General features: G+C 41.4%; 1 protein-coding gene across 1 annotated transcript in view; it reads right to left on the minus strand.

Annotated features, from left to right (window-relative positions):
* The window catches only part of LOC105492223 (integrin alpha FG-GAP repeat containing 1), a 294,233-nt gene that overhangs the window by 246,465 nt on the left and 33,514 nt on the right, over positions 1–14,254 (minus strand). The window lies entirely within an intron of this gene.

Below are 14,254 nucleotides of genomic sequence, written 5' to 3' on the forward strand. Positions count from 1 at the left end.
TTCTCCTGCCTCAGCCTCCCAAGTACCTGAGATTAGAGGTGCCCGCAGTCACACCTGGATAATTTTTATATTTTTAGTACAGATGAGGTTTCACTATGTTGACCAGGTTGGTCTCGAACTCCTGATCGCAAGTGATCTGCCCACATCGGCCTCCCAAAGTGCTGGGACTGTAGGTGTGAGCCACCATGCCCGCCCTACTTCAGGTCTTATTGGGCAGATTCTTTCACCTTTTTTTCTTTATCTCCTCTCTCTTTTTTTTTTTTCCTTTGGAGACCAGCTTTTGCTTTGCTGCCCGGGCTGCAGTACAATGGTGCAATCATGGCTCACTGCAGCTAAATTCCAAAGTGCTGAGATTATAGGGATGAGCTACCATGCCCTGCCTTAATCTATTGAGTATATGGTTGATCAAGAGCATGTTGTTTTATTTCTATGTACTTGTACAGTCTCCAAAGATCCTCTTGTCATTGATTTCTAGTTATATTCCATCATGGCATGAGAAGATGCTTGATATGATGTCAATTTTTAAAAATTGGTTGACTTTTTTTTATGTGGCCTAACTTTTGGTCTATCCTGGAAAAGTACCCATATTCTGATGAGAAAAATACATATTCTGTAGCTGTGGGATAAAATGTTCTGTAAATGTCTGTTAGGCCCATTTGGTCTAATGTACAGTTTATATCCAATGTTTCTTTATTGACAGTCTAGATGATCTGTGCAACAGTGAAGAGTGTGAGACTGAAGTGCTCAACTATTAAAGTACTGGATGGAGTCTGCTATAGTTTGGAAAGCATGCTGACATTTGATTCACAATGTTGGAGGTAGGCCTAAGAGGAAGTGTGAGGATCATGGGGGCAGATCCCTCATGAATGTCTTGGTGCCATCCTCAAGGTAATGAGTAACTTCTGCATTAATTTCCATAAAAATATCCTCCAGATCCGGCTGCTAAAAAGAGACTGGTACTTCCCTCTCTCTCTCGTGTCCTATCTTTTGCTACATGATCTCTGTGCATATCAGCTCCCTTTCACCTTCCACCACAAGTGGAAGCAGTCTGAGCCCTTTACCAGAAGCAAATGCTGGTGCCACGTTTTTTTGTAAAGCATGAAGAATTGTGAGCCAAATGAACCCCTTTCCATTATAAATTACACAGCTTCAGGCACTCCTTTATAGCAACGCAAATGGATTAAGACAGAGTCTATCTCTGCCTTTAGATGTAACAATATTTTTTTTATGTGTCTGGGTGCTCCACTGTTAGATGCATACATATTAAGATTATATTATCTTGCTGAATTGTTCTCCTTATTATTATATAAAAACCTTATATGTCTCTTTTTTGTTCAATTACCTTTCATCGAATATACGTATAAGAACTCTTGCTCATTTTTGGTTTCTGTTTTCACGGAATATCTCTTTTCACTCCTTAGCTTTCAGTCTATACATGTTTTTACAGGTGAAGGGAGTTTCTTGTAGGCAGCATTAAGTTAGGTAGGTCATTTAAAAGAATCCATTTAGCCAGTCTAAACACACACATATATATAATTTTTGTTTTGTTTTGTTTTGTTTTTTTTTTGAGATGGAGTCTTGCTCCGTCGCCAGGCTTGAGAGCAGTGGTGTGATCTTGGCTCACTGCAACTTCGGCCTCCCGGGTTCGAACGATTCTCCTGCCTCAGCCTCCCAAGCAGCTGGGACTACAGGCTCGTACCAGCACGCCCAGCTAACTTTTTGTATTTTAGTAGAGACAGAGTTTCAGAATGTTGGCAAGGATGGTCTTGATCTCCTGATCTCAAGATCTGCCTGCCTTGGCCTCCCAAAGTGCTGGGATTACAAGGGTGAGCCACCACGCCCAGAGGAGCCAGTCTATATTTTTAAGTGGAAAATTTAAGCCATTTACAATTAAGGTTATATTTGAAAAAAAGTTACTCCTTTTTTTATTATACGTTAAGTTCTAGGGTACATGTGCACAACGTGCAGGTTTGTTACGTAGGTATACATGTGCCATGTTGGTTGGCTGCACCCATCAATTTGTCATTTACACTAGGTATTTCTCCTAATGCTATACCTCCCACAGCCCCCCAATCCCCCGACAGGGCCCAGTGTGTGATATTCCCTGCCCTGTGTCCACGTGTTCTCATTGTTCAACTCTCACCTATGAATGAGAACATGCGGTGTCTGTCCTTGTGATAGTTTGCTTAGAATGATGTTTCCAGCTTCATCCATGCCCCTGCAAAGGACATGAACTCATCCTTTTCTTTACAAAGGACATGCACAGTATTCCATGGTATATATATATGCCACATTTTCTTAATCCAGTCTATTATTGATGGACATTTGGGTTGGTTCCAAGTCTTTGCTATTGTGAATAGTGCCTCAATAAACATACACATGCATGTGTCTTTATAGTAGCATGATTTATAATCTTTGGGTATATATCTAGTAATGAGATTACTGGGTCAAATGGTATTTCTAGTTCTAGATCATTGAGGAATTGCCACACTGTCTTCCACAATGGTTGAACTAACTTACACTCACACCAACAGTGTAAAAGTGTTCCTGTTTCTTCACATCCTCTCCTGTATCTGTTGTTTCCTGACTTTTTAATGATCGACATTCTAACTAGCATGAGATGATTTGTCAGTATTTTATTAAGGATTTTCACATTGATGTTCATCAGGGATATTGGCCTAAAATTCTCATTTTTTGTTGTGTCTCTGCCAGGCTTTGGTATCAGGATGATGCTGGCCTCATAAAAAGAGTTGGGGGGATTCCCTCTTGTTTGACTGGAATAGTTTCAGAAGGAATGGTACCAACTCCTCTTTGTACATCTGGTAGAATTCACCTTTGAATCTGTCTGGTCCTGGACTTTTTTTGGTTGGCAGGCTATTAATTATTGCCTCAATTTCAGAGCCTGTAATTTGTCTATTCAGAGATTCAATTTCTTCCTGGTTTAGTCTTGGGAGGGTGTAGGTGTCCTGGAATTTATCCATTTCTTCTAGATTTTCTAGTTTTTCTTTTCTTCTTCTTCTTCTTATACTTTAAGTTCTAGGGTACATGTGCACAACGTGCAGGTCTGTTACATATGTATACCTGTGCCATGTTGGTGTGCTGCACCCATAAACTCGTCAGCACCCATCAACTCATCATTTACATCACGTATAACTCCCAATGCCATCTCTCCCCCTCCCCCCTCCTCATAATAGGCCCCGGAGTGTGATGTTCCCCTTCCCGAGTCCAAGTGATCTCACTGTTCAATTCCCACCTATGAGTGAGAACATGCGGTGTTTGGTTTTCTGTTCTTGCCATAGTTTGCTGAGAATGATGCTTTCCAGCTGCATCCATGTCCCGACAAAGGACACAAACTCATCCTTTTTATGGCTGCATAGTATTCCATGGTGTATATGTGCCACATTTTCTTAATCCAGTCTGTCACTGATGGACATTTGGGTTGATTCCAAGTCTTTGCTATTGTGAATAGTGCCGCAATAAACATACATGTGCATGTGTCTTTATAGCAGCATGATTTATAATCCTTTGGGTATATACCCAGTAATGGGATGGCTGGGTCATATGGTATTTCTAGTTCTAGATCCTTGAGGAATCGCCATACTGTTTTCCATAATGGTTGAACTAGTTTACAATCCCACCAACAGTGTAAAAGTGTTCCTATTTCTCCACATCCTCTCCAGCACCTGTTGTTTCCTGACTTTTTAATGACTGTCATTCTAACTGGTGTGAGATGGTATCTCATTGTGGTTTTGATTTGCATTTCTCTGATGGCCAGTGATGATGAGCATTTTTTCATGTGTCTGTTGGCTGTATGCACGTCTTCTTTTGAGAAATGTCTGTTCATATCCTTTGCCCACTTTTTGATGGGGTTGTTTGTTTTTTTCTTGTAAATCTGTTTGAGTTCTTTGTAGGTTCTGGATATTAGCCCTTTGTCAGATGAGTAGATTGCAAACATTTTCTCCCATTCTGTAGGTTGCCTGTTCACTCTGATGGTAGTTTCTTTTGCTGTGCAGAAGCTCTTTAGTTTAATTAGATCCCATTTGTCAATTCTGGCCTTTTTTGCCATTGCTTTTGGTGTTTTAGACATGAAGTCCTTGCCCATGCCTATGTCCTGAATGGTATTACCTAGGTTTTCTTCTAGGGTTTTTATGGTATTAGGTCTAACATTTAAGTCTCTAATCCATCTTGAATTAATTTTCGTATAAGAAGTAAGGAAAGGATCCAGTTTCAGCTTTCTACTTATGGCTAGCCAATTTTCCCAGGACAATTTATTAAATACGGAATCCTTCCCCCATTTCTTGTTTTTCTGAGGTTTGTCAAAGATCAGATGGCTGTAGATGTGCGGTTTTATTTCTGAGGACTCTGTTCTGTTCCATTGGTCTGTATCTCTGTTTTGGTACCAGTAGCATGCTGTTTTGGTTACTGCAGCCTTGTAGTATAGTTTGAAGTCAGGTAGCGTGATGCCTCCAGCTTTGTTCTTTTGACTTAGGATTGTCTTGGCAATGCGGGCTCTTTTTTGGTTCCATATGAACTTTAAAGGAGTTTTTTCCAATTCTGTGAAGAAAGTCATTGGTAGCTTGATGGGGATGGCATTGAATCTATAAATGACCTTGGGCAGTATGGCCATTTTCACAATATTGATTCTTCCTATCCATGAGCATGGTATATTCTTCCATTTGTGTCCTCTTTTATTTCACTGAGCAGTGGTTTGTAGTTCTCCTTGAAGAGGTCCTTTACATCCCTTGTAAGTTGGATTCCTAGGTATTTGATTCTCTTTGAAGCAATTGTGAATGGAAGTTCATTCCTGATTTGGCTCTCCATCTGCCTGTTACTGGTGTATAAGAATGCTTGTTATTTTTGCACATTTATTTTGTATCCTGAGACTTTGCTGAAGTTGCTTATCAGCTTAAGGAGATTTTGGGCTGAGATGATGGGGCTTTCTAAATATACAATCATGTCATCTGCAAACGGGGACACTCTGACTTCTTCTTTTCCTAACTGAATACCCTTGATTTCTTTCTCTTGCCTGATTGCCCTAGCCAGAACTTCCAACACTATGTTGAATAGGACTGGTGAGAGAGGGCATCCCTGTCTTGTGCCAGTTTTCAAAGGGAATGCTTCCAGTTTTTGCCCATTCAGTATGATATTGGCTGTGGGTTTGTCATAAATAGCTCTTATTATTTTGAGATATGTTCCATCAATACCGAATTTATTGAGAGTTTTTAGCATGAAGGGCTGTTGAATTTTGTCAAAGGCCTTTTCTGTATCTATTGAGATAATCATGTGGTTTTTGTCTTTGGTTCTGTTTATATGCTGGATTACGTTTATTGATTTGCCTATGTCGAACCAGCCTTGCATCCCAGGGATGAAGCCCACTTGATCATGGTGGATAAACTTTTTGATGTGCTGCTGGATTCGGTTTGCCAATATTTTATTGAGGATTTTTGCATCGATGTTCATCAGGGATATTGGTCTAAAATTCTCCTTTTTTGTTGTGTCTCTGCCAGGCTTTGGTATCAGGATGATGTTGGCCTCATAAAATGAGTTAGGGAGGATTTCCTCTTTTTCTATTGATTGGAATAGTTTCAGAAGGAATGGTACCAGCTCCTCCTTGTACCTCTGGTAGAATTCAGCTGTGAATCCGTCTCGTCCTGGACTTTTTTTGGTTGGTAGGCTATTAATTATTACCTCAATTTCAAAGCCTGCTATTGGTCTATTCAGGGATTCAACTTCTTCCTGGTTTAGTCTTGGGAGAGTGTAAGTGTCCAGGAAATTATCCATTTATTCTAGATTTTCTGGTTTATTTGCGTAGAGGTGTTTATAGTATTCTCTGATGGTAGTTTGTATTTCTGTGGGGTCGGTGGTGATATCCCCTTATCATTTTTTATTGCGTCTATTTGATTCTTCTCTCTTTTCTTCATTAGTCTTGCTAGCAGTCTATCAATTTTGTTGATCTTTTCAAAAAACCAACTCCTGGATTCATTGATTTTTTGGAGGGTTTTTTGTGTCTCTATCTCCTTCAATTCTGCTCTGATCTTAGTTATTTCTTGCCTTCTGCTAGCTTCTGAATGTGTTTGCTCTTGCTTCTCTAGTTCTTTTAATTGTGATGTTAGAGTGTCAACTTTAGATCTTTTCAGCTTTCTCTTGTGGGCATTTAGTGCTATAAATTTCCCTCTACACACTGCTTTAAATGTGTCCCAGAGATTCTGGTATGTTGTATCCTTGTTCTTACTGGTTTCAAAGAATGTCTTTATTCCTGCCTTCATTTCGTTATGTACCCAGTAGTCATTCAGGAGCAGGTTGTTCAGTTTCCATGTAGTTGAGCGGTTTTGATTGAGTTTCTTAGTCCTGAGTTCTAGTTTGATTGCACTGTGTTCTGAGAGACAGTTTGTTATAATTTTTGTTCTTTTACATTTGCTGAGGAGTGCTTTACTTCCAGTTATGTGGTCAATTTTGGAATAAGTGCGATGTGGCTGAGAAGAATGTATATTCTGTTGATTTGGGGTGGAGAGTTCTGTAGATGTCTATTAGGTCTGCTTGGTGCAGAGTTGAGTTCAATTCCTAGATATCCTTGTTAACTTTCTGTCTCGTTGATTTGTCTAATGTTGACAGTGGGGTGTTGAAGTCTCCCATTATTATTGTATGGGAGTCTAAGTCTCTTTGTAAGTCTCTAAGGACTTGCTTTATGAATCTGGGTGCTCCTGTATTGGGTGCATATATATTTAGGATAGTTAGCTCTTCCTGTTGAATTGATCCCTTTACCATTATGTAATGGCCTTCTTTGTCTCTTTTGATCTTTGATGGTTTAAAGTCTGTTTTATCAGAGACTAGGATTGCAACCTCTTCTTTTTTTTGTTCTCCATTTGCTTGGCAGATCTTCCTACATCCCTTTATTTTGAGCCTATGTGTGTCTCTGCATGTGAGATGGGTCTCCTGAATACAGCACACCGATGGGTCTTGACTCTTTATCCAATTTGCCAGTCTGTGTCTTTTAATTGGAGCATTTAGTCCATTTACATTTAAGGTTAATATTGTTATGTGTGAACTTGATCTTTTGTGACATTAGCTGGTTATTTTGCTCATTAGTTGATGCAGTTTCTTCCTAGCATCAATGGTCTTTACATTTTGGCATGTTTTTGCCATGGCTGGTACTGGTTGTTCCTTTCCATGTTTAGTGCTTCCTTCAGGATCTCTTGTAGGGCAGGCCTAGTGGTGACAAAATCTCTAAGCATTTGCTTGTCTGTAAAGGATTTTATTTCTCCTTCACTTATGAAACTTAGTTTGGCTGGATATGAAATTCTGGGCTGAAAATTCTTTTCTTTAAGAATGTTGAATATTGGCCCCCACTCTCTTCTGGCTTGTAGAGTTTCTGCCAAGAGATCTGCTGTGAGTCAGATGGGCTTCCCTTTGTGGGTAACCCGACCTTTCTCTCTGGCTGCCCTTAACAGTTTTTCCTTCATTTCAACTTTGGTGAATCTGACAATTATGTGTCTTGGAGTTGCTCTTCTCGAGGAGTATGTTTGTGGCGTTCTCTGTATTTCCTGAATTTGAATGTTGGCCTGCCTTACTAGGTTGGGGAATTTCTCCTGGATGATATCCTGAAGAGTGTTTTCCAACTTGGTTCCATTTTCCCCCTCACTTTCAGGCACCCCAATCAGACGTAGATTTGGTCTTTTCACATAATCCCATACTTCTTGAAGGCTTTGTTCATTTCTTTTTCCTCTTTTTTCTTTAGACTTCTCTTCTTGCTTCATTTTATTCATCTGATCCTCAATCGCTGATACTCTTTCTTCCAGTTGATAGAGTCGGTTACTGAAGCTTGTGCATTTGTCACATATTTCTCGTGTCATGGTTTTTCTCTCTGTCAGTTCGTTTATGGCTTTCTCTGCATTGATTATTCTAGTTAGCCATTCTTCCCTTCTTTTTTCAAGATTTTTAGTTTCTTTGCGCTGGGTACGTAATTCCTCCTTTAGCTCTGAGAAGTCTGATGGACGGAAGCCGTCTTCTCTCAACTCGTCAAAATCATTCTCCATCCAACTTTGATCCGTTGCTGGCGATGAGCTGCGTTCCTTTGGAGGGGGAGATGTGCTCTGATTGTTTGAATTTCCAGCTTTTCTGCCCTGCTTTTCCCCCATCTTTGTGGTTTTATCTGCCTTTGGTCTTTGATGATGGTGATGTACTGATGGGATTTTGGTGTGAGTGTCCTTTCTGTTTGTTCGTTTTCCTTCTAACAGTCAGGACCCTCAGCTGCAGGTCTGTTGGAGATTGCTTGAGGTCCACTCCAGACCCTGTTTGCCTGGGTATCAGCAGCAGAGGCTGCAGAAGATAGAATATTGCTGAACAGCAAGTGTTCCTGTGTGATTCTTGCTCTGGAAGCTTTGTCTCAGGGGTGTACCCTGCCGTGTGAGTTGTGGGATGTCAGTCTGCACCTAGTGGTGGATGTCTCCCAGTTAGGCTACTCAGGGGTCAGGGACCCACTTGAGCAGGCAGTCTCTCTGTTCTCAGATGTCAACCTCCATGTTGGGAGATCCACTGCTCTCTTCAAAGCTCTCAGACAGGGTCATTTGCATCTGAAGAGGTTTCTGCTGCTTTTTTTTTAGCTATGCCCTCTTCCCAGAGATGGAGTCTACAGAGACAGGCAGGCCTCCTTGAGCCGCTGTGGGTTCCACCGAGTTTGAGCTTCCCGGTAGCTTTGTTTACCTACTTAAGCCTCAGCAATGGCGGGCGCCCCTCCCCCAGTCTCGCTGCTGCCTTGCAGTTAGATGGCAGACTGCTGTGCTAGCAATGAGGGAGGCTCTGTGGGCGTGGGACCCTCCCAGCCAGGTGTGGGATATAATCTCGTGGTGTGCCGTTTGCTAAGACCCTTGGTAAAGCGCAGTATTAGGGTGGGAGTTACCCGATCTTCCAGGTGTTGTGTGTCTCAGTTCCCCTGGCTAGGAAAAGGGATTCCCTTCCCCCTTGTGCTTCCCAGGTGAGGCAATACCTCGCCCTGCTTCAGCACTAGCTGGTCGGGCTGCACCAGCTGACCAGCACCGATTGTCTGGCACTCCCCAGTGAGATGAACCCGGTACCTCAGTTGAAAATGCAGAAATCACCCGTCTTCTGTGTGGCTTGTGTTAGAGCTACAGACTGGAGCTGTTCCTATTTGGCTATCTTGCTCCGGGATTTTCCAGTTTTTCTGCATAGAGGTGTTTATAGTATTCTCGGATAGTAGTTTGTATTTCTGTGGGAGTGCTTTACTTACAATTATGTGGTCAGTTTTAGAATAAGTGTGATGTGGTGCCGAGAAGAATGTATATTCTGTTGATTTGGGGTGAAGAGTTCTGTAGATGTCTATTAGGTCCGCTAGGTCCAGAGCTCAGTTCAAGTCCTGGATATTCTTGTTAACCTTCTGTCTTGTTGATCTGTGTAATATTGACAGTGGGGTGGTAAAGTCTCCCATTATTATTGTGTGGGAGTCTAAGTCTCTTTGTAGGTCTCTAAGGACTTGCTTTATGAATCTGGGTGCTCCTATATTGGCGCATATATATATATGTAGGATAGTTAGCTCTTCTTGTTGAATTGATCCCCTTACCATTATACAGTGGCCTTGTCTCTTTTGATCTTTGTTGGTTTAAAGTCTGTTTTATCAAAGACTAGGATTACAACCCCTGCTTTTTTTTTTTTTTTTTTTTTTTTTTTTTTTTGCTTTCCATTTGCTAGGCAGATCTTCCTCCATCCCTTTAGTTTGAGCCTATGTGCATCTTTGCCCATGAGATGGGTCTCCTGAATACAGCACATCAATGGGTCTTGACTCTATCCAATTTGTCAGTCTGTGTCTTTTAATTGGGGCATTTAGCCGATTTACATTTAAGATTGATATTGTTATGTTTGCATTTGATCCTGTCATTTGATCCTTTTAGCTGGTTATTTTGCCCATTAATTGATGCAATTTCTTCACAGCATCAATGGTCTTTACCATGTGGCATGTTTTTGCAGTGGCTGGTACTGGTTGTTCCTTTCCATGTTTAGTGCTTCCTCTAGGAGCTCCTGTAAGGCAGGCCTGATGGTGAAAAATCTCTCAGCATTTGCTTGTCTGTATAGAATTTTATTTCTCCTCCCCTTATGAAGCTTAGTTTGGCTGGATAAGAGATTCTGGGTTGAAAATTCTTTAAGAATGTTGAATATGCTCCCCCCTCTCTTCTGGCTTGTAGGTTTTCTGTCAAGAGATCCGCTGTTAGTCTGATGGGTTTCCCTTTGTGGGTAACCTGACCATTCTCTCTGGCTGCCCTTAACATTTTTTCCTTCATTTCAACCTTGGTGAATCTGACAATCACGTGTCTTGGGGTTGCTCTTGTCGAGGAGTATCTTTGTGGTGTTCTCTGTATTTCCTGAATTTGAATGTTGGCTTGCCTTGCTAGGTTGGGGGAGTTCTCCTGGATAATATCCTAAAGAGTGTTTTCCAACTTGGTTCCATTCTCCCCGTCACTTTCAGGTACACCAATCAAACGTAGATTTCATCCTTCACATAGTACCATATTTCTTGGAGGCTTTGTTCGTTTCTCTTTACTCTTTTTTCTCTAACCTTGTCTTCTCACTTTATTTCATTAATCTGATTTTCAATCACTGATACCCTTTGTTCCACTTGACTGAATCGGCTACTGAAGCTTGTGCATGCGTCACAAAGTTCTCATGCGATGGTTTTCAGCTCTATCAGGTCACTTAACGTCCTCTTTACACTGTTTATTCTAGTTAGCCATTCGTCTAACCTTTTTTCAAGGTTTTTAGCTTCCTTGCGATGGGTTAGAACACGCTCCTTTAGCTTGGGAGAAGTCTGTTATTAACAACCTTCTGAAGCCTACTTCTGTGAACTTGTCAAACTAATTCTCCATCCAATTTTGTTCCCTTGCTGGCGAGGAGCTGCGATCCTTTGGAGGAGAAGAGGTGCTCTGGCTTTTGGAATTTTCAGCTTTTCCCCTCCGGTTTCTTTTTTCCCTATCTGTGTGGTTGTATCTACTTTTGGTCTTTGATGTTGGTGACCTACAGATGGGGTTTTGGTGTGGATGTCCTTTTTGTTGATGTTGATGCTATTCCTTTCTGTTTATTAGTTTTCCTTTTAACAGTCAGGTCACTCACCTGCAGGTCTGTTGAAGTTTGCTGGAGGTCCACTCTAGACCCTGTTTGCCTGGGTATCAACATCGGAGGCTGCAGAACAGCAAATGTTGCTGCCTAATCCTTCCTCTGGAAGCTTTGTCCCAGAAGGACACCTGCCTGTTTGAGGTGTCTGTTGGTCCCTGCTGGGAGGTATCTCCTAGTCAGGCTACCTGGGGGTCAGGGACCCGCTTGAGGATGCAGTCTGTCCGTTCTCAGAGCTCGAACACCATGCTGGGAGAACCACTGCTCTCTTCAGAGCTGTCAGACAGGGATGTTTAAGTGTACAGAGGCTGTCCGCTGCCTTTTGTTCTGCTATGCCCTTCCCCCAGTGGTGGAATGTAGTGGCAATAGTCCTTGCTGAGCTGCAGTGGGCTTCTCCCAGTTTGAGCTTCCAGGCTGCTTTGTTTACACTGTAAGCTACTCAAGCCACAGCAATGGCGCATGCTCCTCCTACTGTCAAGCTGCAGCATCACAGGTTGATCTCAGACTGCTGTGCTAGCAGTGAGCAACACTCTGTGGGCGTGGGACCCGCCAAGCCAGGTACGGGAGGATATCTATCTCCTGGTCTGCCATTTGCTAAGACCATTGGAAAAGCACAGTATTTAGGTGGCAGTGTCCCAATTTTCCCTGTACAGTCTGTCATGGCTTCCCTTGGCTAGGAAAGGGAAATCCCCTGATCCCTTGTGCTTCCTGGGTAAGGTGACACCCCACCCTGCTTCAGCTCGCCCTCCTTGGGCTGCACCCACTGTCCAACCAGTCCCAGTGAGATGAACCAGGTACCTCAGTTGGAAATGCAGAAATCACCCATCTTCTGCGTCAATCTCTCTGGGAGCTGCAGACCAGAGGTGTTCCTATTTAGCCATCTCGGAAGCAACTCTCCTTTTTTCTTTTTTCAGACAAGGTCTTCACTCTGTTACCCAGGCTGAAGTGCAGAGGCATGATCTCAGCTCACTGCAACCTCTGCCTCCCAGGAGAATCGAGTGATTCTCCTACCTCAGGTTCTTGAGTAGCTGGGACCACAAGCATGTGGCACCATGCCTGGCTAATTTTTTTTATTTTTGGTAGAGACAAGGTTTCACCATGTTATGTAGATTGGTCTCAAACTTCTGAGCTCAAGCAATCTGCTTGACTCAGTCTCCCAAAATGATGGGATTACAGGAGTAAGTCACTGCACCTGACCTATTCTTTTCATTTTATGAATTGTTTTCTGGTTGTTTTGCATACGTATCCTTTGTTCATTCTTTATCTCTTATTGTTTATCAATGAGATATGGTGGTTTTCTGTACTGGTAACATTTGAGTCTTTTCTCTTTTTTATTTGTGTGTCTGAGCTACCGGTGAGTTTTCTACTTTTATGTGATCTCATGATGGTAAATATTGTCTTTACGCTTCCAAATGTAGGACTCCCTTAAGAATTTCATGTAGGGCCATTCTAGTGGTAATGAATTCCCTTAGTTTTTGCATGTCTAGGAAAGACTTATTTCTCCTTCATTCACTTTGCTTGTGCAGATGGGTAGCAGCAGCCATGGTGGCAGCTTACTTAAATGCAAAGTCAGTATTGTTTAAGGAAGTCTCATGCTATTGAACTAAAAGTACATTTCTAAAACTTCATTAAGGTAGATTTTTTCTAAAAAGGAGTTGTAAGAAACAAAAGTTTGGATGTGTGTGTATAACAAAAGTAAGATTAAAAAATGAACCTATAAATATAGAATGTTCTCATCTTGAAAAGTAAGCTTCTAAGACAACTTTCATTGCAATGTAGTCAACACCTTATTATTGAGGTTTCCATGTGATTTGGCATACCAGATAAACCACACTAAAAATAATCTGTTTTCTTTTCTTAAATTCTCCCCTCTCTTCCCAACCAAAACATACAAAACATATTCAAGTACCTAGAATCTTAGATTCCTAAAAAATTTACTAGATAAAAGGTTAAATTTGTGGTTTTAACTCAGTAAAATCAACAGTGTATTTGGGCAATAAATATTTTTAACTTTGAAAACTATGTCAATAATGAAAATGTTGTAGCAAAAGTCATAATCAATCCAGAATTAAGAGGTTTAAATTATGCAATATTATTTTCTACCTGTTTCTCAATGAAAATTTGGTTTTGCATCATGGAATACTTTTAAAGAAAATAAGTTTTATTGCATCTCACAGCCACCAGGCCTGCTTTACTCACTTGCAATTAGTACATTATATAAAAATGTAACTGTAAAATCAGACTGTTAAGTGTTGAATGCTGACAAAAAATGGTGGGAAGTGGGAGCGGGGGTGGGGAAATCAATAATTTATCTTGCCTGTCTCAACTGTACTGCAGGTGACTAAAGAAGTGAGCATGGCAGGTCCCTTTTTTAACAGAAAATTTAGCTAATTATACCTGCAGTAGAGTGATAGATTCAGTGTGTCACAATTTTGCAACTCCTATTGAAATAATGGGCCTGACAATAATCATTCATACCTCCTAACCATTAGAGAATACTGTAATGGATGATCTATGCTGAGGAAAACTGAACCTACTGATCAATTTTAATATCACATAAGAGAGAGCAGAAACATACAGCAACACCTAGGAAATATTCTTGATATTCCCACTCCCACCACCCACAAAAGAATTCTGATTCTGTGGCTGGGCGCGGCGGCTCATGCCTGTAATCCTGGCACTTTGGGAGGCCAAGGTGGGCGAACTGCCTGAGCTCAGGAGTTCGAGACCAGCCTGGCCAACATGGTGAAACCCCATCTCTACTAAAATACAAAAAAATTAGCTGGGCATGGCAGCATGCACTTGTAGTCCCAGCTACTTGGGAGGTGGAGGTTGCAGTGAGTGGAGACAGTGTCACTGCACTACAGCCGGGGCAACAGACCAAGACTCTGTCTCCAAAAAAAAATTAAAAAAATTCTGACTCTAGGAACACAGTAACATGTAACATGTTAACTCCATTGGGATACAATCTGAAAAATCCACACAACTGTACAGCACAGATGTGTACAGCACAGATGGTTTCTCTACTTTTGCATGAACCTTGTTTAACTTCCTGATTTGATAAAAACATGTAGGAGAAAATCTGGGCATTTGAATAACGACTAGATATTCAATGACATTAAGAAATTGTTGATTGGGT

The sequence above is a fragment of the Macaca nemestrina genome, chromosome 18 (genome assembly GCF_043159975.1).
Source record: "Macaca nemestrina isolate mMacNem1 chromosome 18, mMacNem.hap1, whole genome shotgun sequence".
Taxonomy (NCBI): domain Eukaryota; kingdom Metazoa; phylum Chordata; class Mammalia; order Primates; family Cercopithecidae; genus Macaca; species Macaca nemestrina.